This window comes from Canis lupus, chromosome 14 (assembly GCF_048164855.1).
Source record: "Canis lupus baileyi chromosome 14, mCanLup2.hap1, whole genome shotgun sequence".
Lineage (NCBI taxonomy): Eukaryota > Metazoa > Chordata > Mammalia > Carnivora > Canidae > Canis > Canis lupus.
The window spans coordinates 27,002,826-27,030,325 of record NC_132851.1 but is presented as its reverse complement, the minus strand read 5'-3'; the positions used below and the strand labels follow the sequence as shown (position 1 = coordinate 27,030,325).

General features: G+C 43.4%; 1 long non-coding RNA gene across 1 annotated transcript; it reads left to right on the top strand.

The window, feature by feature from the left end:
- The first annotated feature begins 11,549 nt into the window (after positions 1 to 11,549).
- Positions 11,550 to 24,370, top strand: LOC140603839 (uncharacterized). The gene is made up of 4 exons (XR_012006820.1): positions 11,550 to 11,695; positions 12,801 to 12,877; positions 22,141 to 22,189; positions 23,926 to 24,370. It is a non-coding gene; the product is annotated as an uncharacterized lncRNA (long non-coding RNA).
- Positions 24,371 to 27,500: the final 3,130 nt, after the last annotated feature.

Genomic DNA, 27,500 nt, shown 5'->3' with positions numbered 1-27,500 from the left:
AAAAAAAGTTAAAAAAAAACCAAGTGTAATCGAAAGATATTACTGAGGCTTGAGGCTTGATGGCACCACTCTAATATATTTCCCTTGAAATCCTTTGAAAGACAGAAGCTTAAAAGAATAAACAAGATGAGATTCATGAGATAGCATTTCAGAATGGAGCTTAGGTACAGCTAAGCTGAGCTAAGGAGTAACAGAAGGAGAAAGTGCATGTCAAAAAAGGAAGGAAGGAAGGAAGGAAGGAAGGAAGGAAGGAAGGAAGGAAAGGAGAAGAAAGAAAGAAAGGAACTAAGGAAGGAAGGAGAAAGGAAGGAAAGAAAGAAAACCCTAAAATGCCTCTGCCCTGTGAATCTTGTGGGCGGCAAACTTCCTTCACAAAGTGCATGTTTGTGTTTTGAGGGACTGAGAGTCCAGAGACAAGTTTAAACACACATAAGTTCAATTTAAAAGTAAATAAGATAACACTGGAGGAAATTAATGATGCAATGTCCCTTTTTATGTAACACATTTTCTTTGGAATTCAAAATATATCTACTTAAAAATGACACAGCAATTTAGGGCACCTGGGTGGCTCAGTTGGTTAGGGTCCAACTCTATTTCAGCTCAGGTCATGATGTCAGGGTCATGAGATTGAGCCCTGCATCTGGCTCTGTGCTCAGCACTGAGTCTGCTTGAGATTCTCTTTTCCCCTCTCCCTCTGCCTCTCTCCTTGCTCATGCTCTCCATCTCTCTGTCATAAATAAATAAATAAAATCTTTAAAAAAAGACACCGCAACTGCCAGCTAGTTAACTAGATGGGGTAGGTGGAAGTGGGTTCAGAGGGAATCACTCAGCTGCATGGTATTTATTTTGGGGCGAGGGAGAGATGATACCCAGCAAAGTTCCTAGAAGTATCAGGCATGAGAATAAACACTAATTTATTCAATAAATATTTATTGAGCCACTATATGTGCTGGCATTATGTGACAGGATGTATACTCTCACCTGTTAAATGAAGAGACTCATATGTACTTTCAGGGTTGCGATTTTTGTTATTCAGGCTAATACTTAGTAATAAGTGCCAGATATTGAGTTGTGTCGAGTGTCAGGGCTGAAGGAGCTCATCGCATCCACCCAGTAAGTATACGAGGGAACTACTAACATCTCCCTCACTCTACAGATCAGAAAACTGAGGCACAGCGAGGTTAGTGATATGCCCCGAGCCACATAGTTAAGAAATAATGGAGGCTAAGATTTGACCCAAGTCTGTTTCAAATCCCAGGTTCCTAGTGTGACATAGTGATGTTGTAAGGAATCAAGGGCCACATAATCACTCTGCTTGATCCTTTCAAAAAAAAAAAAAAAAAGGTGTGAGAAGTGAAAGAGTAATAGGATTGGGGAAAAAAGCACCGGGGGCCTAAAGATGAGTCAGACAGTACCTCTGGGATGGCAGAGAAAGAAAGTTGCCAGTGCTGAACTGTAAAATGCCAGAGATTCATTGACAGAAGAAACCAGCTCATGTTAATCAGTATGGTTTCGTCCTTCTACTTGATGATAATACAACCACGAAGTTCTAGGTAGTTCTTATTTGTTCATGGTCCGCCATAACTCAAGAATGCATCCAGTGGAATTGTGGAGAGAACAGATGGGCACTTGGAGAAGAGAAGGGCCTCCAGTGCCAAGTCCAGTGCCTGGCTTCAGACATCCTTTGGATGGTGATTGCTGACTTCTTCCAGCAACAAATATTTATTAAGCGCCTACTACGTGTAGCACTGTAGCCTGCCTTAGGACACATACCTTCTCCAACAAACTCATTGGGGCAGACTTTGCATGTGCCAGAGAGACCTAGAGTTTTCCAGATCAGCAGGATGGCTGATGGGTCTGCCTTGGTGGAAGTGATGCCTTAGCATACCCTCTTGTTGCTCCAAAGCTCTAGAGCCTCATTCTCCAATCAGACTTATCAATAACACATCTGATCCTTTGATCTTAATCTGAGTCTGCTGTGTCTTACTTTCCATTGGTTCTGAATTTAGGAGGGGAATCATTTCCCTACCCCTCTCTAAGTAAATAATCATGACAATAAATATCAATAGGGGCTCTAAGAAGGTTGATATTATTTCAACAAACATCTACTATGTGCTCCCTCCATCTAGGAGCTATGCTAGCCTGAGGATATACCTGGGAATAAGACACAGCCCCTGCCCTCAGGGGCTCACAGGCCACTGACAGGTTGCAGGAAAAAGAACTAGTCTTTCTGGGAGAATGTGCTAAGACAAGTGATTAAGAAAGAGATAATCGCAGAACAGTATTTGGGCCCAGACGTGAGCACTAGTCAGGCTGGAAGGGTTGGGGTGAGAGGTTTTGTAGACTCACTTCTGGAGAGAATAGAGCCTGATCCAAGACTTGAGGAGTTAATTATGCCAAGAAAGAGGGGGAGGGTGTTCCCAGAGGATGTTCTAGCATGGACAAAATTGGTTAAACGTAAAATTTGTAGCAAGAGTGGTAAAAATGAAGTTGGAAAGGAGGATGAGGCTCAGATTTTGAAGGGCCTTGTATATCATAAGAAGGAGTTTGGAGTTCTTTTTTTTTTTAATAGCAGGTGAGAGGTAGGTGATGAAGAATTGAAAATTTTAAACCTACATGGTTTGTTTTCCCAGTGTGAATGAGGTATTCGGGTAAGGCCATGGAGCCAGCATGGAGGCAGAGAAACCAAGGTAGGTGCAGACTGAGCGAGTTAATGTGCATCAAATGCTTACAATGGTGCTTGGCACAGTCTCATTGCCATATAAGTATTTGCTATTGTTGTAATCAGTCAGGATGGTCTAAGTCAGGGGTCAGCAAATTTTTCTATTCAGAGCTAGATTGTACATGTTAGGCTTTTTATTAGGCCTGTTTGCAAATCACTCACCTCTGCTGTAGCATGAAGGAGACCATAGACAACACACAAATGATTGATCATGGCTGTATTTCAATAAACTTTATTTAAAAAAAAACACAGCCTGGGGGCACGTGGGTGCTGAGTTGGTCAAGTGTCTGACTCTTGATATCAGCTTAGGTCATGATCTCGGGATCATAAGATCAAGCACCACTTTGGGCTCCTAGCTCAGTGCAGAGTCCACTTGAGGATTCTCCTTCTCTTCCTCTGCCCCTCCCCTCCTCATGCTCTCTCTCTCTCTCTCTCTCGAAAAAATAAAAAATAAAAAAAATCCACAGTCTATATATTTTGCCTATGCTTGGATCTAGGTTATGCTGCAGTTACAATCCCCAAACTTTAGTGATTTATAAGAGTTTAATCTTATTCTCTAATTATCCATCAGAATGGGTTAGGTGAGGCTGCGTTAACAAACAGCTCCAAAATCTGAGTTATTTACAAAACAAGGATTTCGTTCTTGCTCACACTCCATGTCTTATTTGAGTGAGTTAGGAGCTCCACTCTATGCATCCTCACACTGAGACCCAGGCTGATAAAGCAGCCAGATGTTTCTGTTCTCTGAGGGCGAGGTAGGGAGAACTTTTAAAGGTCCTATAGCAGCAATGAAGTGATCATTCCTAGAAGTGCACACAGCCCATTCACTTTAGCTCATTGGCAGGCTCTATGCAGATGGACCCACCTAATCACAGGGGACCCAGAAAGTACAATCTCCACATGCAATCCTACCTCCTGCTCAGAAAGCAGGGAGCTGAAAACATCTGGCCGCATTGCTGATGGTTTCTACATTATTATCATTTACTTCTCAGCTTCCAAGTCAACATGTTATAGCTCTGGCCACATGGGGAAAAGATATCTTCTCAGTATAATTCCAAATTCTCGAGGAAAAGAATCTATTGGCTCAGCCTGAGTCAGAGGCCCATTGGTGGTCTCATTCACTGAGGCAGAGACAGGGTGTTATATTGTACAAATATGGTTGGTGGGAGCCCATTTGTTTGAATGAGGGGTGGTGGAGAAATTTAAAGAAGTTATTTTAAGTGGGGCAAGTTGTTGTAATATATATGTATGTGTAATATATATACATTAAAGTAGGTTCCATGACCAGCATGGAGCTCAAAGTGGGGCTTGAACTCACGACTCTGAGATCAAGACCTGAGCCAAGATCAAGAGTTGGATGCTCAACTGATTGAACAATTGAGCCACCCAGGCACCCAAATTATTGTAATATTCATATATCTTAGTAAAGTAGCAGAGAGCATTTTAACTTTCTGAGCAGGCCAGGTGTGAGAAGACAGTGCCATATATAAGTGAAAGCAGGGGAGAGCTTGCACATGGAAATGAAGGCACAAATTCTGGTTCTGTGGCTTATCAGGTATATGACTGGTGTAAGATAGCTCAAAAACTCTTGGTGCCTTAGTTTCCTTATCTGTGAAACACATGCCTTTGTAAAATAGTAGACAAAGGAAATACAGTTTTCTGAGGAAAATGACAGGTGATGTTTTGGAGATCCAGTGAAACAATGGATATGAAAATGCTTTGTAAATCATACTCTGGTCTTCTGAATTGCACAGCGTTGGCCACATTGGTTACAATTCCTGAGTCCTAGTCTCCTTGTCTTTAACATGAAGATTAAAAGATCTATTTCTTAGGGTGGGAAGTATTTGAAGAAAGGAAAACTGGACACTGTGGCATTGGGTCTGACAATACACCGAGTTGATGATGATTCCTGTTCCTACTGTCTGTACAGTGGGATCTGAATTCATGTGCCTCATTGGCCTCCAGAGTTGATTAGGCTGATCTGGCTCATTGAGTATATTTCTTTTGCCTTCTTTCTTGCTGCCATTGACACTCATGGCTAGTGAACACGTGCTCTTCTAGGAGCTGTGGCATGAATAAGGCTGACCGTCCAAGCAGGTGGTGTGCTATGAAATGCTGTGTGAGAAGCACAGTACCCCAAACTGCCTCCTTCCATGGGTCAGTCTAGGATTCTCATCCTTTGTTCATGAATCATGTACCCATTGAGGCATTGTTTCCAGGGGAACCATATGAAAGCAAACACTGAACTCATCAGTAGGTGGAGGAGAGGTGATTTTTGACTGCTTGCTCCGAGTTGGATCTCAAGGAATGGAATACAAGGGCCGATGAAGCTGTGCATTGGAGATTGAAATTACCTGAGTTAAAAAAAATATATGTTGGTGCTAGGAATCTGCCTGCAGAAATTCTGATTTAATTTGTTTGTAGTGTGGCCTAGTTTGGGGGGATATTTAAAAACTCCTCAGACGATTCTCACACGCAGCTGCTGATTGAGAGCATAAGGAATTGTTAGATAGGGTAGATCTGTGTGGGAAACTGTGATAGGACCTTGAGCAGACAAGACGGGGCAGATGAGGTGCCAGATGTTTTGAAAGAGGGAGTATGAGAGGAAAGGAGAGGGAGAAGATGCGGAGGCCAGGTTTATACCAAGCTTAATCTAAGCACAAAAGCTGTTGTGCAATTTGGCAGGGAGAAAGGATAGAAGGGGAGAGGGTGAGGTTTATTCTCCTAGCACTTCCGTGATGGTTAATTTTATGTGCCACTTGGTTGGGCTGTAGAACCCAGATATTTAGCCAAATGTTAGTCTCCGTGTTTCTGGTGAGGGTATTTTTCTATGTGATTAACATTGAAATCAGTAGACTTTAAGTAAAGCAGATTGTCCTCCCTAATGTGGGTGGACTTTGTCAAATCAGTCGAAGACCTAGATAGAAGAAGACTGACCTTCCCGAAGGAAGAAGGAATTCTGACAACAGATTGCCTTTGGACTTGATCTGCAAGTCTTCCCTGGATTCCCAGTCCATTGACCTGCTCTGCACACTTTGGACTTGCCACTTCCCAACAAGCGCATGAGCCAAAATTTTAAAATCTCTCTCTCAACCTCTCTCTATCCTTATACAAAAAACACGATTGGTTTTGTTTCTCTGAAGAGCCCTGACTGATACAACCCCAAGGAAGTGGTATTATTAGTTTATTCCATTTTACAGGTGAGAGAGCAGGTTTAGGAACACGTCAGCTTCAGGGCAGGTGGGGGAGACAGGCTACAAGGCCAGACGGCTGCCTCTAGCGTCTGTTGGTTCTGCCTCTTAGATTCTTTTGAAGCTGGGGTCAGTGTAGTGGACAGTCACGAAACGCTAGATTGTTCTGCAGAAATTACTTCTTCCCTGTGAATCTGTTTCTTTATCGCCCAAATGAGGGGTACCCTCAGTAGACCCTTTCAACCTTTCCTAGCTTGTAACAAACGCTAGAAACTGGTGCTTGTCCACTGGTAGTTGCAGCGATGCCCCTGGGCAGTGATAGGAGCATACGTGTCAGCTTTGCCATGTCCTTTGTTGCCTCTTTGCTCCATCTCATTGCCCCCTTTTCCTGGGCTGACCCTTTGGCTCACTGAGACTGCCTTGGTTTCTCAACTCCTTTTCATCCCTTCTTTGATGGAGCTCTTCCCGCTGCCACTGTCTGACACGTTAGCAATATTAGAGGCTCAGAATGATTGCTCCTAGCCAAACGTTTGCTTGGTTTTGAATATATTCTCATCTTGCCATACTGGTTGCTGGCACTCTTGTTAAGCTTCTCTGTGTATGTGTGCGTGTGAGTGTGTGCATTTGAGCATTTGAGGGTGTGTGTGTGTGCTCTTTCCTTTTTTTTTTTAAGATTTTATTTATTTATTCATGAGAGGTACACAGAGAGAGAGAGAGAGAGAGGCAGAGACACAGGCAGAGGGAGAAGCAGGCTCTATGCAGGGAGCCCGACGTGGGACTCGATCCTGGGTCTCCAGGATCACGGCCTGGGCCAAAGGCGGTGCTAAACCACTGGGCCACCAGGGCTGCCCCTCCTTTTTTTTTTTTTTAATATTTTATTCATTTATTTGAGAGAGAGAGAGAGAGAGAGAGAGAGAGAAAACCAGAGTGGGAATGGGAAGGGGCAGAAAGGAGAGGGAGACTCCCCACTGAACAGGGAGTCTGATGAGGGGCTTGATCCCAGGACCCCGAGATCATGACCTGAGCTTAAGGTCTATGCTTCACCGACTGAGCCCCCCGCCCAGGTCACCCTGTGTGCTCCTTTATAAACCACCCAAATTTTTAATCCTACACCTCTCTGAGGAGACCAGCTCTAGCGAAATACTTGTAGTGTTTTACCCAAAGCTATGGTGTATCGGTCTATTGTCAGCAGTTTTCTCTCGCCACTTGCTATCTGCCTGAACTCTGGTAGATCAAAGTCCAGTTCTGGCAATAAAGGGTTTGGGAGCATGCCTCTGCTTGAGGAGGGCACCAGAGATCCAGGTCCACACCCTCTTCCTTATCTCTCATTGTTCTTGTTTCCCTTCTCACCTGATACTTGTTCAGTTTATCGGGCATCTTTTATTTTCAATCAGCTTTATTGTGGTATAATTAACACATGATAAGTGGACATAGTTAAAGTGTACAACGTTAAAGTTTTACACATGTATGTATCTGTGAAACCAGCACCGCAAATCAAGTTAATGAACGTAACCATCACCCCCGAAAGCATCCTGTGCCCCCTTGTAATCTCTCCTCTCCTTGCCCCCTTCCCCACTAAATGTCAGTTTGAATTTTCTAGAATTTTACATAAATGCAATCAGATAGTGTGTACGCTCATTTTGGAGGGTGATTCCGGCTCTTTCTTGTTAACGTAACTATTTTGAAATTCATCCATGTTAATACAGGTCTATTCATGATTATTGATGAGCACTATTCCACTGGAATAGTGGAGGGACCACAATTTGTTCATCTATTCAGTGTGGATGGATACATGGCTACTCTTAGTTTTTGGGTTTTAGTAAGTCCTTTTATGTAAAAGTCCTTGTATGGACATATGTTTTCATTTTTCTTCAAGATCCAGAAGAAGGGCACCTGGATCATGTGGTAGGTGTATATTTAATTTTTAAAGAAACTTCCAAATTGTTTCCCTAAGCGATTGGACCATATTTCATCCCCACTGGTGGTGTGCAAGGAGTCTCATGGCTCCGCATCCTCACCTCCACTTGGTGTGGGTGTTCAGATCTTAGGCAGTCCTCTGGGGGTGTGGCGAGATGGACAAATGAGCCATGCTTTGTGCTTCCCCCGTAGTATGTATAGCCAGGTGAAATAAAACTAAAAGACATACCAGAACTGATGTTGAAGAAGCAAAATCCATTCAAAATACACCAGGAGAAGAGGTTATGGCAGACGGGGGAGCAGGGGTGGAGCTGGTGGTGAGGGTGGGTTTGTGGCTATGATGGGCCCAGGAAATGTATCACTCTGGGTGATAACGTGCCAACCGAGAGTGACCCTGAAAGTCTGGCAAGTAGTCTTTTTATAATTTTGCTATTGTCCCATTTTAAATAATATAACTGGGACGATGGCCTGTAGGGTAAAGCCTTAAAATGTGGTCTCTCTTAATAACTCTTTGATATCTCCACTTATCAAAAAGTTCCTGAAGGGGTCTGGACTGACTTTGAAGGAGGGAAATGATGAGCTTGCCTAATTTCCCCAAATTTGGGGAAGGACTAAATTCTCACGCTCGTACTCTTTCAGAACCTCCTCGTAAGTGGCATTGCCTCCTCATCCTATAACCTCCTCCCTGCATGATTCCCTGCAAGTCTGATTTGGGGCACAGTGGGTCTTTCAAGTGGGTCTTCCCTGAGAGTGGGAACCCTGTCTGTGTTCCCCGTCTGTACCCCCAGCAATAAGCACAGTGCCTGTGTTGGTTGCTGCCCAAAGATATTTTTAGAGCCACACCTGCTGCCAAGGGAAGCCTGCTTTGGATGCTGAAGTCTTCTCTGCTGATGCTTTGCTTGCTGGCTCCAGCGGAGATTAGGATGAAGGGAAGAAAGCTAAGCATCCTGGATCTCCCGTGGTGTGCCGGGCATTGTGATAGAATCACCGCATAGGTCGTCCTGTGTACTCTGCATCGTGATGCCACAAACAGAGCACTTGTGGTTCCCATCCGCTACGACTGAGGAAATGGAAGCTCGGAGCGCTCAGGACCCTTGCCCAGTGCCACAGCAGAACGGAGATCTGGACTCGTACTTTCCCCGGGACTTTAAAGCCTCCATACATAAGCCAGATGTGCTGAGATCATTGACTTAAAAGATACTTAGCTACCCTGCATTAGGCACTCCCCGCGTGGCAGGCCCTGGGGAACGATGAGTGATTCGGGGAAAAAAGCTGCAAGGGAGGTCGGGGGAGGTTTGGGGAAGGACAGCAGGATGAGGAGAGAGGCCAGAACTGGCTTTGAAGCGAGTTATCCACCAGGCTAAGGAACATGTGTTGAATCTGTGGGTGGCAGGAACACAAACAGAAGGGTTGTGTTCGAGTAAAGAACAGGATTGGACTTCGAGCATCCAGCAGCAATGGGCAGAAGATAGAGGCAGGGGAAGGGCAGGAGGTAGGAGCGGCGGTTCCAACGCCACCCAAGACAGAATAAAGATGGTGAGGAGGAGGCGACTGTAGGACTGAGCCCTTGGGCGCAGACCTTGTGTGACATGAGCTCCGTGCGCTCACTCATGGAACATTCAGGATGACTTTACCAAGTAAGTGCTGCTATTACCCTCATTTTCCAGGCGAGGAAACTGAGGCACAGAGAGATTAACAGCCATCACTGTCATGATGGGACATACCTAGAAGAGATGCATCCTCTCGCTCGGGCTCTTACAGCCAGTGGATGGCATTGGAACCTACATATCCTGGATCCAAGGCTGGCACTCCTTTTTTTTTTTTTTTAAGATTTGTTTACTTATTTGAGAGAGAGAGAGAGAGAAAGAGGAGGGTCAGAGGGAGAGGAAAAAGAATCCTCAGGCAGATTCCCCACTGAGCACGGAGCCCAATGTGGGGCTCGATCCCAGGATCCCAAGATCATGACTTGAGCTGAAATCAAGAGTTGGATGCTTAACTGACTGAGCCACCCAGGTGTCCCTGAAACTGGCACTCTTTTTTTTAAAAAAAATATTTTATTTATTTATTCATGAGAGACACACAGAGAGAGAGGCACAGACACAGAGGCAGAGGGAGAAGCAGGCTCCATGCAGGGAGCCCGACGTGGGACTTGATCCCAAGTCTCCAGGATCACGCCCTGAGCTGAAGACAGATGTTTGACCACTGAACCACCCAGGTGTCCCAAAGCTGGCACTCTTAACCTCTGGGCTGCATGCTTTTGTTCTCTCACCAGATCACATCAGATCACAGCCCTCCAGGGAGTGGAAAAAAAATCTTTGTGTTGGTAAAGACTACCCCCTGCCCCTCCACACCCCATCCAGATGTTTAAGACCTTCCTGTGCCGTCTGGTTAAACACCTCTAGTGACGAGGGCCTCCTGCCCTGCCTTATCCTGTTTGTCCAATGCACTGCTTTTGGTGCCTTCTCTGAGCCTCGGCTGGCCCCGAGATCGCACCTGAGGGTATAAACTGCGGCTGCCGGGACAACCTGGGACAAAGTCCGGTGGGGAGTCCGTGTGTGTTCTTTGCCCGCAAATCATCACGAGGTGGCCGAGCCCATGCTAATTGGCCGCATTTGAACTATAACAACATTCAAACCCAGCAAGACAATTAAAGCTGAAAATGATCAGCTGGGATTAAAAGGATTCAAAGGGTAATTGGTTCATAACAAGCTACACCGCTCCACGTAGCAGGAAGGGTTGACGGGACTGGAATTAATTATATTGGAATACTTGTTTATTTTTATAGAGTCTTTTAAAATCATTGGATTTGGCCACGTTGTGCCTTTCCCGAATACCCTGGGCTTTGAGTAACTGCCGGGGATTTATCTGCCAAGTGCAGTTACTGCTGTTCTTGGAAACTACGAAGGCACGAAAACACACTCGCCATTTATCAGCAAGATCAATCCTTTTATTGCCTCTGTAATAATGATGCCTACATTTGTATAGCGCTTGTAACGTTTTCAAAATGCTCTTACATACGTTATCTCACTCTGTCTTCCCAACGACCCAGGGAGATGGTTCGGGGCTGGAATTCCCACTTGGAGGTGATAAAACTAAGGCAGAGGGAAGTGAACCACACAGCAGACTAACAGGACAGCTCCGGCTGGAGCCCAGGCTGCTGCCTCTCCTCTGTGCTGTTTGTCCTCCAGGACTGAAAAAGATGCATCTTGTGTGCGAGGTGGGCAAGGCCTACCCTGCTGTCAAGAAGAGAGAAAGTCATTGTGGAGGTTCAAGCGGAAGTTGAAACTCATTAATGAATTAGCCGTTTAAACGGAGAAACGGTGAAAGAGGGCATTGATTGGATAGGAGGGGTGCTTTTGGCAGTGGGGCTGCTACCATTAAGGCCTAAGCGAGGAACTTAGGTTTGGAGTTAGCGGCCTTGGGTTTGCGCTCTGCTTCTTCCCTTGCACGGGGTCTGTATCTTGTCCTCTGCAATATCAGTTTTCTCTTCTGTACAATGGGTCTAGTGAGGACCTTCACCAGTGTTATGGTTAAGGTCGAATGACAAATAGCATGTGCCAGAGCCAGGCAAACACAAGCTACTTTTGTCGCTGGCATTTTTCTGTCTGACGCCCCTATTTTAACTGACTATGACATAATAATGGTCCTTTATGCAGCCTGTTTCCCAAAGACTTCACTCCCTTTATCTTAAAGTGTGTGTATCTCTTAAAGATTTTATTTGAGAGAGAGAGCATGAGCAGCAGTGAGAGACAGAGAGAGAAGCAGACTCCCCATTGAGCAGGGAGCCCGACTTGGGGCTTGATCCCGGGACCCTGGGATCACGACAAGAGCTGAAGGCAGATGCTTCACTGACTGAGCCACCCAGGTGCTTCTGAAAGTGTGTTTTAAATATGTTTTCCAATTATAATAGAATGAGTTACTAGCATTTTTTAATTTAAGGAAAACTCTTCTGGACAAGCACGAGGTGAACCAACTACCTTAAACCAAACAACACCTAAAAGATGTGCCTTCTATTTCTGGTGCTTGTACTATTCCCAACTTTTGGTGACAACCCTGACCAAGTTGGCCAGCCCTAATGTTTGTTCTGGGGCTGGAGTTTTCCAGAACTCATGAATGTAAAGCCACAGGATATAGAAAGTCCACTTCCAGATTTTACAGTCCAGTAAAAGGCTGTTTTTGTGCAGTGTGCTGTGGATTAACCCCTAGCAGACAGAAAGTGGTGTTCTAGGCATTGTGCAGTGCATGCAAAAATAAATGGGAGTTAGCTTGTCTCCCAGGAGGTGCTTAGAATCTAGTTGGGGAAAGAAGAGGGACACACATGAAGTGCTTAGAATATTTGACTCTCTTGGAGCTCTGGCCTTGTGTCAGGAACCAGGCTTGGCCTGCAATAAATCTTACCTCTTTTCACCCGATGAGATAAATACTGTTGCTCTTACCCTCATCTTATAACATAGGAAACTGAAGTTTAGAAAGTTTTAGGGCCTTTCCAGAGAAACTCCATCCATCTCTGAAGACCATCCTCATACCATCCAAGTAGTGATGCTGTCGAACTTAATCAGTGGGCACCCCAGCCAGTCCCAAATCTTGGGTTCATGGTCCAAAATATCATTAACCAAAGTGCAACTGAATAGATGGCTTGCAAAACAATTCACCTTAAGGAAAGGCCATGAAATGACAAGGGATGAATGACAGTGACTTCTGGGGTGTGACTGGCCTGGACCCAATACTTACAGCCTGAAACTTGATGAGCTGCCTTGGAATTAGTCTTGACATCTCAGTAAAGGAGGGAAAATGTTCTTACATTAAACAAGATAACCTTTGGAAAGCACCTGGCACCAAGAGACCAACAGGTGGCTCCTTTATTCTCCTTCCCATTTAGTAGCTGCTCACTGGCAGCCCCTGGTCTTGAGTCCTCTGCTCTGTCCCAACCATACTCACCCCATGGTGCTTTATCCACCCTTTCTTTGTAGATTTTATCCTCAAGGTGTCCTGCTCACCTGCTTTGAAGCTTGCCGGCTGGCTCCTGGCTTCCCTCTTCCGATCCCTGGTATGTTCTTGGTCCAGGAAAGATTCCATATGCCCACTTTCTTGCACGGTCACTGACAGAGTCCAGGACCCAACCTTGACAGTGGCCCTTAGAACATAGAAGTGTGTTTACGTTTCACAAATGTGTTTGAATTCCCCAGACCTGGTGTCAGAGAAACTGGAACTTCAGCATAACCTCCAGCAGCCCAGACTGTCCCCATGGGGTGCCATTGTTGTCAGGAGGTTTGTCCTTCAGCCCAGCTGAGACTCAGGAGGACCCAGCTAAAGAAATCAGGCCTGGCATTGATGGATTCAGAACCACCTGTGAATATGCTGAGCTTGTTTCCAAATGTTTTATTGTCACAAATAAAGCTCCATGCACATGCTTGTGTGTGCAAGGAAGTGTCTCTGGGGGTACATCTTGGAGAGGCGTTGTCAGGTAATAGATGGGCACACCTTCAGGTTGACCTAGTGCTGCAGAATGGCTCCCGGACTGGTTGCAAAAATGCACACTCCCTCAGAATCTTTGAGAATTTCTTTGTAACCCACCTGCTCTTGCTATTGTCTGACTTTACATTTTTACAAACCTGATGATGTGAAAGGACATATCCTTGTTGGTTGAATTTGTATTTCCCAGACTACTAGCGAAGGTGAACATCTTTACATGTGCTAATCAACCAGTTGTGTTTCCATCTACTTTCCTGATTTTTTTCTCATTTTTAAAAAAAATCAGGTTGTGTACTGTTTTCCTGCTGGTTGCCAAGGAGTCCTTCCTGGCTTGTAAACTGCTGACTTCTCACTGTGTAGTCACGTTGTGCTCCTGTATCTCTTCCTCGTAGGAGGATGCTAAGCCCATCATGGGGGCCCTGATGTCATGACCTCATCTAAACCTAATCATCTCCCAAAAGCTCCACCTCCAAGTACCATCACACTGGAGCCCAGGGCTTCGACAGCTGTATTAGGGTGGAGACACAAACGTTAGTCTATAGCAAAGAAATGTATAAGGAGGTTCTGTGTGCCTGACACCCAGTTTCCCCCCAAGGTAACCTCTTGTCTAGCTATCGTACAGCATCACAACCAGGAAGGTGACATTGGTTCAATTACAGAGTTTATTCAGATTTCACGAGCTATCCATGCCCGTGTGTGTGCAGTTGTATCACAGATTTGATTAACCACTACCACAGTCCAGACGCAGAGCTGCCTCATTGTCACTCACGCCTGCCTAATATCCATTTCTAGCCTGGGATTTTTCATTTTGGAGCATCCTAAAGACAGTGCTGGCTAAACCCATTTTATTTCTCTGGAGGACTTGAAAAGAGTGAATTAAAATCCACCAAGTTTGATCTGTATGCAGTCTAGGAGACAGTGAGTACACACTCCTGACTGTAGTGCACCTGGCTTGGAGCACCGCTCCTCACTAGCTGGGCAACCTTGACTCACCTCTTGGGGCCCGGTGGATACAAGGGGGTGACACTGGTGGCGAGGAGAGGCCGCATTGCTGTACGGTGGCCAAGAAGTGCCTGGTGAGTGATAGTTACTATAATCGAGGTTTTCTCCTTTGGCATCAACCTCATTACCCCGATTGTCTTCCACATGAATGGAAGTCCCGGCTGTTCGGGCCCCCTCTTGCCAGGCCAGCTGACAAGCATCTTATCGAGGAGGCTCTTTATTTCCTTTCGGGCTTCCTCCTCCACTTTGCTCCCCTGTGGGAGCAGTAGCTGTGGCAGAGGCCTCCTGAGCTCATTAGCTGGGGTCTCCCACCTTCCTCCCCCTCGTGTTTCACACGTGCCCGTTTCATGTGCAGCTTGCCAGGGAAGCCGCTGGCCTCTGCTGTGTGGCTGGGCCAGCCCCGCCTGTGCCAGTGCTGACGTGCTGGGTGCCCTTTTAAGAGGAGCACCATGGTGTTGTGGTCCCGGATCCAAGCAGGGAGGGCTGAGCTGGAAGAGCCAAGAGCATCCTTCCTGGGGGAGCAGCTATTCCGGGAAGCAAACGCTCCGGGCATCTCATTAGCATAATCTCAGGAATTAACGGCTTGATTGATGATCCACGTTTCCCCACAGTTTTCTATAAATGATAATGTATTAAAACGAGATGGAGGAAAGAAAACATGACACGACATATATTATTTAGGTGTTTGCAGAGAGGCTGACACACAAACACACACGATTTATCAACAGTCATTTTTTGCACGGTGTTCTGAGCCCCAAGCCTCCAAGATGTGGAATTAATTTCATAGCAGGTGATTCTAGGCTATTTCGCATGGGCCATCTGTCGCTTCTTCATCTACCTTTCTGCTGTTACAATAATTAATCATTTCAGGGACTGCCTTGGCCCCAGAAAGTCCATTCCGACTGAGAGCTCTACATGAGTGGATAACACACGAGTATTTGTTTCGAAGCAGTGTGTTTTCATGAAGCAAGTGTGTTCAAATGTTTTTCTTACTCATTTTTATCATCCACACCAGTGACTCAACAGAGAATGTTAGATTGTTGTTGCTAAAACTGCTCATATTCTTCCTTTGAAGTTGAAGAAACCAAGTTCAGAGAGGTTATTTGAATAGTCCAGGGTCACACGGGGCATCTGAGAGATCTGGGACCAGAACCCAGGCCTGTCAGCTTTTCATGACTTGGTCCTTCTGGTTCTTGGTCTGGAGTGGTTCTTCCATGGAAAGGAATATCACCAGAAATAATAAGAAAGCCCTTGAAACCCAAGAAGTAGATCAATGTGGGACATTTGAGGCACAATCAAATTAAGTGCTACAAGGCAATGATTTATTCATCCCAGAAATCAAATATCATCATGCTATAAGATAAAATTCATATTAGAAAAAAAATCAGCTCTTTGAAGGAATATGAGTCATTGGTCTATTGTGCTTGATGTAACAGTGGAAGAGATAAAATACCAGGCCATTTAATTGTCCAAGATACGTTCGCCTACGGTGTTTGTTGTTTATTAATGACACAAATAGTTATTGACTGATTATTTATGCCAGGCACTGGGCTAGGTGCTGGAAACACATTGATGAGATCCTAACACTCATGGAACTGATATTTTAGGGGAGGAACATACAATGAGGAATTAAATAAACACAAATTGGGATGGTGCTCCAAAAGAGGTAAGTGGGGGCAGGAACAGAGAGAAACTGGTGGCATCCTTCCTTGCGTGTGAGGGTGCCTCTAGCTGGGCTGGTCATAGGAGGTCTCTGGGAGAAAACCACATTTGTTATTGGACCGGGAAGGATGGGATCCGTACCCATGGCAGTGGGAGTGAGAGGGTTTCAGGTAGCAGGGGCTGCATCACAAGGGCCCTGGCGGGAAAAGATCAGCATGGCAGAGATGGAGTCAGGGATGGGAAGGTTGCTAATGAAGAGGTTCAGAGAGCTAAGTGGGAGGCAGGTTGTTCAAGTCTGCATTTGGCTCAAGGCAAGCCACTGGTGGGGTTATAGCAGGGGAATGCCAGAGTCTGTTGTGCACTTTATTATCCCCATTTTACAGATGAGGAAACTGAGGTGCAGATAGATAGTGTAACCTGCTGAAGGCCACCCAGCTTTCTGACTCCAGAGTCCAGGCTCTAAGCCAGAGGTTGGCAAACTATGTCCTATGGGTCAAATCCAGCCTATTGTCTGTTTCTTGTAAATAAATTCTCACTAGGACACGGCCATGTCCATTTGCTTACATTTTGTCAGTGGCTGCTTTCCCACTACAAAGACAGAGTCAAGCAGTCATAACAGACCCCATATGACCTACAGAGCTTAACATATGCAGTCTCTGGCCCTTTACAGGGAATGTTTGCCAATCCCTCCACTAGCCTGTAGCCTCTATGGGGAGGGATCATGTCTGCCTTGCTACTGGGATTTCCCCAACATCACCGGTGCCTGGGATGAGCCAGGGTCCAATAAACATCTGCTGAATGAATGGGGAATTGGGGGTGGGTGCACAGAGCCAAGAAATCAAAGGGCCAGAGATTGAGTGGATAGACTCAGCAGGAGAGAAGAAGCACTGGTAGGTGAGCGCAGGTTCTGCTTGGTTACAGTGGGTAGACCAGCTTGGCTGGAAGGGAGGATCAGGGCGGCAGGCTGGAGAGACCCCCTGGGGGTCGATTGAGAAGAGCCTTGAATGCCACCATCATTAACTGCTGAGACCTTTAAGTGGCTGAGTTAGCAGTCGCAGAGGCTCTGGAAAAGACCTGCTTTTCCAAGACGAAGATTATAATTGGTTATTGATGTCCTATTTGTATGCTAATGCTGCTCAATAAAGTAGCTAAACCATAATTAACGCTCCAGCTTCCTCTAAAAAAAGCCCACGGAAAGGTCAATGGATTTCATATAATAAATTATTAAATAATGGGAAACACAGGAAGTTAGGCTTCTTGGCTCTAATCTTTTTAGGTTTTATTAACCATCATTTATTAAAAGCCCTGACAATGTTTACATGTTGCTACTGCCAGCTCCAGAAATTTTTGGAGTTGGAGTCAGTGTTGAGTGGAAAAATATATTGTTTGCCAGACTTCATCTGTTTGGAAATCAAGACAGCATTACCTCTGTGATCTGACTTCTCATTGCTTTGTGTCAATGTGAAGTCAAATAGTGCGGCAGGGCATTGGCAGACCTTCTGCTGTATGGAAACCATGATGAATAACTCTGTAATGCCAGTTAGATTTATCTGCTAATCACAAAAATACACCGGAACCCTTTGTGGGCAAAATTCTTACTCCTTTCCTGCAAATTCTGACAGAGGGAAGATCTCACTCATAAAGAATGAGCCGGGCAGAAAAGAAGCTGATGAGCTCGGGCTCTGGGGTCAGACTGTCTGGGTTTGAACCCCTGCTTCACCTCTTGGTATCTATGGATCTTGGATTTAGCTCTTCTATGCCTCATTATACCTATGAACTACAATATAGGGGGATGAGGGATATTTAGAGCACAGAGATGTGGTGACTAAGAAAATGTTCTGGACAGTGCCTGGCATGGAGTAGATGTTCAATGAGCATTAGACATTATCACTAATATATATATATATATATATATATGTATATATATATATACACACATACCTATATATATATATACCTATATATACACATTTTTTTTGAGAGTGCATGTTCATGAATGGGGGTGGGGCAGGGCAGAGGGAGAGGGAGAGAGAATCTCAAGCAGACTCTGCACTGAGCATAGAGCCCAACATGGGGCTCGATCTCACAATCCTGAGATCATGACTTGAGCCAAAATCAAGAATCAGATGTTTAAGTGACTGAGCCACTCAGGCACCCCTGGCATTATTATAACTGTAAGGTTTAAAATGCTCAGGGCCAATGACCCGTAATGAGACTAAATGGATTGGTAGGTTTATTAGGTTTAAATTTCCCTCCATTCATCCATCAGTTTGTTGGTAGTTTACCTACCAACACTGTATCATGTTTTGAGAAAATGCTAAAAGAATATAAGCCGAGGTCATCCTGGTTGTCAAGGAATTTACAATTCTTGGTGAGGAATCAATTCAAGGGCAACCCAGAGTACTACTAATCAAACTCACTTGTTCATTTATTGGGCAGCTACTGTATTTCAGGGACTAGGTTGTGTACTGGTGACATAGGGATGAATTGGAAAAACATTTTGATTCACAGTCTAGTGAGGCCTAGACAGGAATTTCAATACAGCGTGTTAGAATCAATATTATAAATATTTCCCCAAGAAGGATATGAATACATTTGGATTTTAGGCCTTCCTCTAAATCATGAGATTTTTGTCAAATTTCTGGCCTTAATTTCCCCATGTCATATTTGAGCCTGAGACATAAAAGTTGTGTGCTACACCCAAAGACTCACTCCCTAAGAGTGCAGAGTACTTTATACAGAATCATCACTCAACAATCAAATGATTGATGATCAGCTTCCAAAAAATACATAGCAATGATGAAAATCATATAGGTTTGTTAGAATCACACATAATCCTAGTATCTTAACATAGTAACTCTAACTCTGTATGAACTTTCCTTTTGATCTTTTTTCCCATCATGTTTTCAAGCACAGTTTTAGCTGTAATTCCAATTAAAGGACACACATAGTGATTTTTTTTTAGGACCAGAGAATCACATATTAAACATAATCTCAGTTCAGAACACACTCTAATTTTTCGAGTCCATAGAATTGTGTCCTAGTGTTCTCTGTTTGAATTCAGCCCTACATAAGTGTTTTGACATTGCTGCTTGGTTTTAACAAATCTGGGTATCATGGTTGTTGCTATTGAATGTAGGAGTTGGCTGGCTTTGCATCTGTCAAACACCGTGCATTCTGACTTATTTCCAACTATGTGAATTTTCCAACAGTAGAGGAATAGAGGGAGTAGGCAAAGTCCATGTTGGCAAGGTCTCAGATGTCACTGAGCCCTTCTTTTGGCGTTGGCCATGAAAAGAATGTCAGAGGAGCATTGCTCTGATAGTCATGGCTGGCTGACTCAACTCATGTCTTGACCACTTTAGATGCCACCTATGTGTACTTGGTGGCAGAGGTGATACTATAGCCACAAAGTGAGAATTATCATTTACAAAATTAATAGACCATTTTTAAGAGTAGATTTAGGTCTCTAGAACAGGTGAGCAGAAAGAGTGTTCCTTATGCCTCCCCAATCCCACCCACAGTTTCCTCTATTGTTATCATCTTGTATTAATTTGGTATATTTAAAGAACCAATATTGATAACATTATTATTAGCTGAAGTCCCAGAGAGTACATTAAAGTTCACTCTTTGTGGTGTACATTCTATAATTTGGACAAATGCATAATGAATGACATATGCTAGCTTTACAGAATTATACAGAATAGTTTTACTGTCTTAAAAATCCTCTGGGCTCCTTCTAATTCCCCCTTCCGTCAATCCTTTAGGTCCATGGCCAACCCCAGTCATTTACTGTCTTCATACCTTTGCCTTTTCCAGAATGTCATATACCTGGAACCACACAGTATGGAGCCTCCTCAGATTGTCTTTCTTTGCCTGGAAAAATGCATTTAAGATTCCTCCATATGTTTTCACGGTTTGATAGTTCATTTGTTTTTATCACCGAGTAATATTCCACTGTATAGATAAATCACAGTTTGTTTATCCGATTGTGTATAAAAGGACATCTTGGTTGCTTCCATGTGTTAGCAATGATGAATAAAGCTGCTATACATATGTGTGTAGATTTTTGTGTGACCTAAGTTTTCAACTCATTTGGGTAAATATCAAGGAACACAACAATTGCTGGATTGTGTGTTAAAATTTTTGCTTTTTTATTTTTTGACTAAAAACAGTCTATGTATAAGAGTTCTCTACAAAGTTATATAAGAACAATTTTTAAAATAAATTTACTTTTTATGGTGTTCAATTTACCAACATACAGAATAACACGCAGTGCTCATCCTGTCAAGTGCCTCCCCCCCCAGTGCCCATCACCCATTCACCCCCACCCCCCACCCTCCTCCCCTTCCACCACCCCTAGTTCGTTTCCCAGAGTTAGGAGTCTTTATGTTCTGTCTCCCTTTCTGATATTTCCCACACATTTCTTCTCCCTTCCCCTATATTCCCTTTCACTATTATTTATATTCCCCAAATGAATGAGAACATAAACTGTTTGTCCTTCTCCGATTGACTTACTTCACTCAGCATAATACCCTCCAGTTCCATCCACGTTGAAGCAAATGGTGGGTATTTGTCGTTTCTAATGGCTGAGGAATATTCCATTGTATACATAGACCACATCTTCTTTATCCATTCATCTTTCGTTGGACACCGAGGCTCCTTCCACAGTTTGGCTATCGTGGACATTGCTGCTATAAACATCGGGGTGCAGGTGTCCCGGCATCATTGCATCTGTATCTTTGGGGTAAATCCCCAACAGTGCAATTGCTGGGTCGTAGGGCAGGTCTATTTTTCACTCTTTGAGGAACCTCCACACAGTTTTCCAGAGTGGCTGCACCAGTTCACATTCCCACCAACAGTGTAAGAGGGTTCCCTTTTCTCCGCATCCTCTCCAACATTTGTGGTTTCCTGCCTTGTTAATTTTCCCCATTCTCACTGGTGTGAGGTGGTATCTCATTGTGGTTTTGATTTGTATTTCCCTGATGGCCAGTGATGTGGAGCATTTTCTCATGTGCATGTTGGCCATGTCTATGTCTTCCTCTGTGAGATTTCTGTTCATGTCTTTTGCCCATTTCATGATTGGATTGTTTGTTTCTTTGGTGTTGAGTTTAAGAAGTTCTTTATAGATCTTGGAAACTAGCCCTTGATCTGATACGTCATTTGCAAATATCTAAATGTGAGACAAGATTCCATCAAAATCCTAGAGGAGAACATAGGCAACACCCTTTTTGAACTCGGCCACAGTAACTTCTTGCAAGATACATCCACGAAGGCAAAAGAAACAAAAGCAAAAATGAACTATTGGGACTTCATCAAGATAAGAACAATTAAACTTGAAACATTTCAGTGTGTGGGGAGGAGGGTCTGGTGGTAAATGTATGAGTTCCTACTTTCTTGCAACATTAAGTAAGGGGATGGTCTGGCAAGTACACTCCACAAAAACTTTCCAGATCTAAATACTTAAGTAATACTGTTTTAAACTCTATTACATTAATAAACTTTGGCCTTTCTGCCATCCAAGAAGCTACTTGAGCTACAACACTTTCTCTGTAGGTAAGGAGCACCCTTTATTGCCATATGTGAAAAATGAATAAAAATTCATATAAAATAGGGGTGCCTGGGTGGCACAGTCTGTTAAGCATCCTACTCTTGGTTTTGACTCAGGTGGTGATCTAGGGGTTGTGAGTTCAAGCGCTGTGTCAGGCTCTGTGCTCAGCATGGAGTCGCTTAAGACTCTATCTGCCCTGTTCTCTCCTTCTGCCCTCCCCCCTCAAATAAATAAATCTAAAAAAAAAAAATCCATATAAAATAAATATAATAGAAGTTAGGTTAAGTGTGACCCATATCTCATTTTACCTCATTTGATTATCTTTAGAGAGAAATCAGTGTGATGAACATTAACGTTTTCATGACTTGGTTTTAACAAATACTGAGGTTTTGCTACTGCTGTTTTATCCTTCAGTTTTTTGCTTTATTATTTTAAAATAAATTTTGCACATCATATTTACAATATTTGCAATGGCTGTCTACTATTGTATATTACACTTAGTGAATTATGTTCCTAAAATGTTTCCACTTTTGGATAGTAAATAATACCACAGTGGATATCTCAGACATTAAAGCTTGTTGGTATTTAATAAAGGCTAATATATGAAACTTTTCCTCCCACAGATCTGGTACAATGAGAGACAAGTGTTAGATCGGATGGATGGAGAATCAGGTATTGGCCATATGGGTTTCCTCATATTTCCTCCCCTGAATCAACTTCACATCTTTTCTTGCTCAGCATAGAACAAAACAAGTCTCCTGAAGGCATCATGGAGAAAGGGAGTCCAACGTATGTCTGAAGGCTCTTGTTGGGCTTCATGTCCAAATGTACCCATTTCTGGGTCCTTCTATCTCAGTTGGGGCAGCATGAAAGAGGGAGGATTCTGATTCTTCTAGGGTATGAAATTTCCCCCTATAAAAAAACCCCAAGGACTGGGAGATAAATGGCCCCCCCCCTTACAAAAGATTTTGGATTAATCTCCAGACGAGGATTCCTGAATCAAAGAGCAAATGCAATTTTATGGCATGGTGCCAAATTGCTTTCCAAAAGAGCCGTACCTTTGTATGTTCCTACAAACCATGAATGAAGCCGCCCAAATTTTAAATTGGCCAAATTGCTTAAATACTTTTAGCATTATTGTATTCCAATAATAAGATTGCTGAACAGACATCGTTGACTGTTCCCTGGTAGAGCTTGCCAAAACCCAACTAATCAAATTGGGTGTTAGCACCCTTATACAGACAGTGGGGGCTGTCTGAACTGAATCAGGCACCAGTTGGAAAGCATGAAATTACTGACTTTGTTTAAATCTAACTGCAATTTATCTGAAAGAACAGCACTGAAAGGTGACATTTGTCTTAGTGAGTTTCCCATTCATTTCTGGAGCAGGAGTTCATCAGTCATGCAGCTCAAGTGCATGATACACACAGATGAATATTTATTATAGATGATGGAGTATCCTTCTGGCAACATAATACACTTCTTTCACTTGAAAAGGGAATTCAAACAGATCCATGATGGACTGCTTGTGTGACTGTGGGGGCCTTTCACCTACCTTCCTGGGAAATCTGTGGAGAATCCGCCATTTTGGTTAAGGGAGAATCCACTTGGTTAGTGTCAATGGGTAAAATGATTTTTTTTAAAAAAAGATTTTATTTATTTGAGAGAAAGAGAGTGAACAAGAGAGAGAGAAGGGACAGGGGGAGGTACAGAGGGAGTAGCAGACTTTCCACTGAATAGGGAGCCGGACAACATGGGGCTCCTTCCCTGGACTCCAGGATCATGACCTGAGTCTAAGGCAGATGCTTAACTGACTGAGCCACCCAGGAGCCCCTGAAAATGGTTTGAAAACATCATGACTAGTTAAATTTAGTTAACTACATTTGGAAATTAAAGAAATGTTGGAAAATAGTTGCTACTTCAAAAATAATTCATTACTGGTTGATGAAAAACCCAGTTATATATTTGAATTCAACCAATAGTTTTAGAGCATATTGGTTGTTTGAATGTAACTGAATTGTTTGACTCTTTGTAAGTTTGTATGTGAACAGACAGATTTGGCCTGATTCACAGAGTTTCTCTGCATTCAAAAAGGATCTTAAAATAAAGCATGCATTTCCAACATTGATCTGACACTGGAGGTTAAGTGCTTCTTTCTTAGGAAATGCAAGATCAAAGACAATGAAATGACAGGAAAAATATACTCAGAGCATCATTTTTTCTTTCTAATTTAGAAGCCACTCCTCTTCCCAGGAGAGTTGAGCAGAAAAATCACTAGAAAAATAGCTTCCTTGTGCCCATTGAGCTACCTTTTGTTTTCTTTTGATGACCGATGGGAATCTTGTTCATTAAAATTGTATGGATGCCTTCTTCTTTCCTCCCACTGTTTATTTACACATGAAAAATAGATGATTTCAAGAATTCAAACATCATGCCTTCCAAAGCTGCTGAAAACATCCATGAACAGTCATCTGTGTTTGCAGAACGATTGGGACTTGCCTAAAATAGACAACGGTGTATTCAAGTGGGTATATTTGTGGAGGTGTGGACAAGGCTGGAGATCTGAGGAAATGAGGAAAAGCAGCATTGCAACAAACCTTCCTTGTCTTGTTTTAACAAAGAAGAATCACTCTCTCTCCCCAGTCTCCAGACACATGCCTTTCCCATTATGTGCTAGATGGAAGTTACAGGAGGTACAGTGAATATGGGGAGACTGAAACCAAAAGTATGGCCATTGAGGAAGATTAAACTCAACTTGACCTCGAAGGCTGATGGAAAAATGATGATTAGAAAGAGGATATGCATATCTAAATTGCATTTTATCTCTATTACAGTCTAACGACATTACTAACATTGCTGTTTGATAATTCGTCAATGTGAAAATGTGTCCACTTATCTCTGGCTATAAAAACAATCATTGATTCAGCCCCTCAACGTGGGTCTTGCCAAATTTTCATGGGCAGATGGTCAGACCATTGAATCGGGGTTGGATCCAAATTACCTCCGTCTTTCCTCTATCTCTCCATTTCTCCTTTTCTCTTTCTTAACAAGCATTATTGTGTTCCTGCTACATGTTTAACATGGTCTGGTGTTTGGCTGTACAGACTACTAATTGGTGATTATGGCCAAGTCACTGAAAATCTTGGAACTTTGGTTTTTCCTCCTTAAAAGGGGAATGGATTATGCCCTGAGTAGCTCACAGAGTTGTTGAGAATCACAAAATACAAAGCATTTGTAGGCAGTAACGGGCTATAGAAACATGAAAATCCAGGTTGCAATTAGGCTACATTATTCATTTATGTGTTCATGGAACACTCACTATGTACTAGGCAATGAGATGAGTTTAAGGTATGTGAAAATTAATACAATGTACTCCCTGTGCTTTCTACTTTTTCAGTCCAGTGGGGGAGATGGATGTATAAAGAATGTAGATAGTGGAACTGGTGTTGGGAAGTACATTGCATATTGACAAAGGAGCATGTATCAAGGTATAGAGGTGGGGATGGTGAACGGCAGCAAAGAGTCGTCTTTTGCCTGGTGAACATTGCTGTTTGTTTGTCTAGACTCCACCCCTGCATCGCTGTATTCCTTGTGACCTGGGCCAACCCAGGTGGGGCCTGTCTAAATGATCCTGATGGATGCTGTTGCTGTTACAGAATCATTATGTGGTTGCTGATGAGGGAGAGAGGTGAATCAGAGAAGCTGATGAATAGTGTAGGCCTGAGATCGACTTGAGAAAATGCCATTCTCTTGCATTCATCCCTTTTGCTGGTGATTTGGTGTACTTCTGATGAGTGAGGTGACCTAATAGGCTCTGTTCAGAGCATGGACTTACCTGGGCCCTGGGAAAAAGGAGCACCGGCAACAGCTTCTCAGATTGCACAGTTAGAGCTCTCCTTGGCCCCAGGACACAGACCTTGTATTAGAACAAACAGAATGGAGTTGAACAGATTGGCTTCCACACACACTGTATGATCTAGAGCAAGTTACATAATTCTATAAGCCTCGATTTATTATTTGAAAAATGAGAGTAATAATAACCGCAGCCCTGTCATGTGGCTGCTGGGTTACAGTAGTGCTTAACACAGGGTTTCATACATAATAAGCTCTTAGTCAATGCTTCTGTTGCAGGGATTCCTTGTTTCCTAATTTTGAGAGACTTAGCAGGGGGAGAGGAAGAAAAATGGTGTCATCTTTTCCATGGGTACGTACCACTTGCTTCTTTTAAAGGCAGGTTTCTTTCTTTCTTTCTTTCTTTCTTTCTTTCTTTCTTTCTTTCTTTCTTTCTTTCTTTCTTTCTTTCTTTCTTCTTTCTTTCTTTCTTTCTTTCTTTCTTTCTTTCTTTCTTTCTTTCTTCTTTCTCTTTCTTTTATTTCTTTTTTTTTCCTTTCCTTCTTTCTTTCACAAGACAGCAGTCAAAAGGTAGATGTTTCAGCTGTTAAGCCAGCTGCTACAAATGAAATTTTCCTGCAGGTGCTTCTGTATGGTTTGCCCAGTGGGTGTTTCCAGGGTGTACTTCCTAGCCTGTGTGGTCTGTAAGGTCCTCTTTCCAGCTGAACAGCCTGTGCTGTGTTGTAAGCAGCCCCGAATCTTAGTGGTTTATAACAACAGATGTTGGTTTCTTACTTATGCTGCCCATCCACTGGGGGTTGGCAGGGGATGCTTGGATCGTCTTGGTCCCTCAGGTATCCAGCTGAGAGATGCTCCATGAAATTGGTTCCATGAATCTCAAGGCAATAAAAGGGAATGTGATAGATCTTGCATTGGTTCTTAAAGCTTTTCCTGGAAGTGACATAGATTACTCTCACTCACACTTCACCAGACAGAGATGGGAAGGGTGATCCCGCCCTGAACTGGAAGGGGTGGAGAACTAGAAATATTTGGTGAACAGCACTGATGATTCTCAGGGCCTCCAATGGCCCTTTCTCTTTCTTCCTTGATCATGGAAACCTGACTTTATTGGGATTGCAGTGTGTTGAGGGGACAAATCACTGTTGCTCTAATGAAGTCATGGTGATTCCATTCATCTTTGCCAAGGTTGGTCTAGACTACAGGTGAGCATGTGATCAGCTGTGACCAGTATCCTGCTTGTGGAAGTTCTGGAAAAAGTCTCCCCCTGATAAAGGGAGAAAATGGCACAAAGAAAGATTTTTTTTAAAAATTGTTGTTGGGCAGCCCGGGTGGCTCAGCGGTTTAGTGCTGCCTTCAGCCCAGGGCCTGATCGAGTCCCACGTAGGGCTCCCTGCATGGAGCCTGCTTCTCCCTCTGCCTGTGTCTCTGCCTCTTTCTCTCTCTGTGTCTCTCATGAACAAATAAATAAAAACCTTAAAAAAATAAATTGTTGTAGTCCCCTTTCTCCCTCACCTCCCATGAGATACTGTACCTGTTACTGTTACTGTGTGAGACAAACTATTATATTATTTAATCCTCTCTATGTCAAAATTCTGTATTTTTGGCCAACATGTCTGAATCTCATTTTAATGAGTAGGCTTTATCAGTGTTTCCTAAACTTGCCTAATCATAAGAGGCATTTATTAAAAGGAGATTCCCAGGCCTCTCCCTAGAAGATTCCTAGTAAGTAGGTTAAGGGTGGTACCCAGGAACCTGCATTTTAACAAGTGCCCTGAGGTGATTCTCGTGATTAAAGTTTGAAAGACACTATGCTAGATAAATGTAAAAATCTTCCCTCATATTTTTTAAGCAGGAGGCTGACTGTTGTTTATGAATATATATTTGCATGTGTGGTTTGCTTATTTTTAAAGACCCATGGCAGCAGTATGGAAGGTGTTCTAGAGGAGTTGGAGAGTGAGAGCAGAAAGAACTGAAGTCCAGGGGAGAGGACATAAAGCCTCAGGCCAGGTCAGGAGAACCAGGCAGGTGAAGAGAAATTCCATACATCATTTGGACTTGGTGACTCACCAGATTTGAAAAATAAGTAAAGAACTCAGGAGGACCCCTGGATCTCTGGGATGTGTGTCTGGGC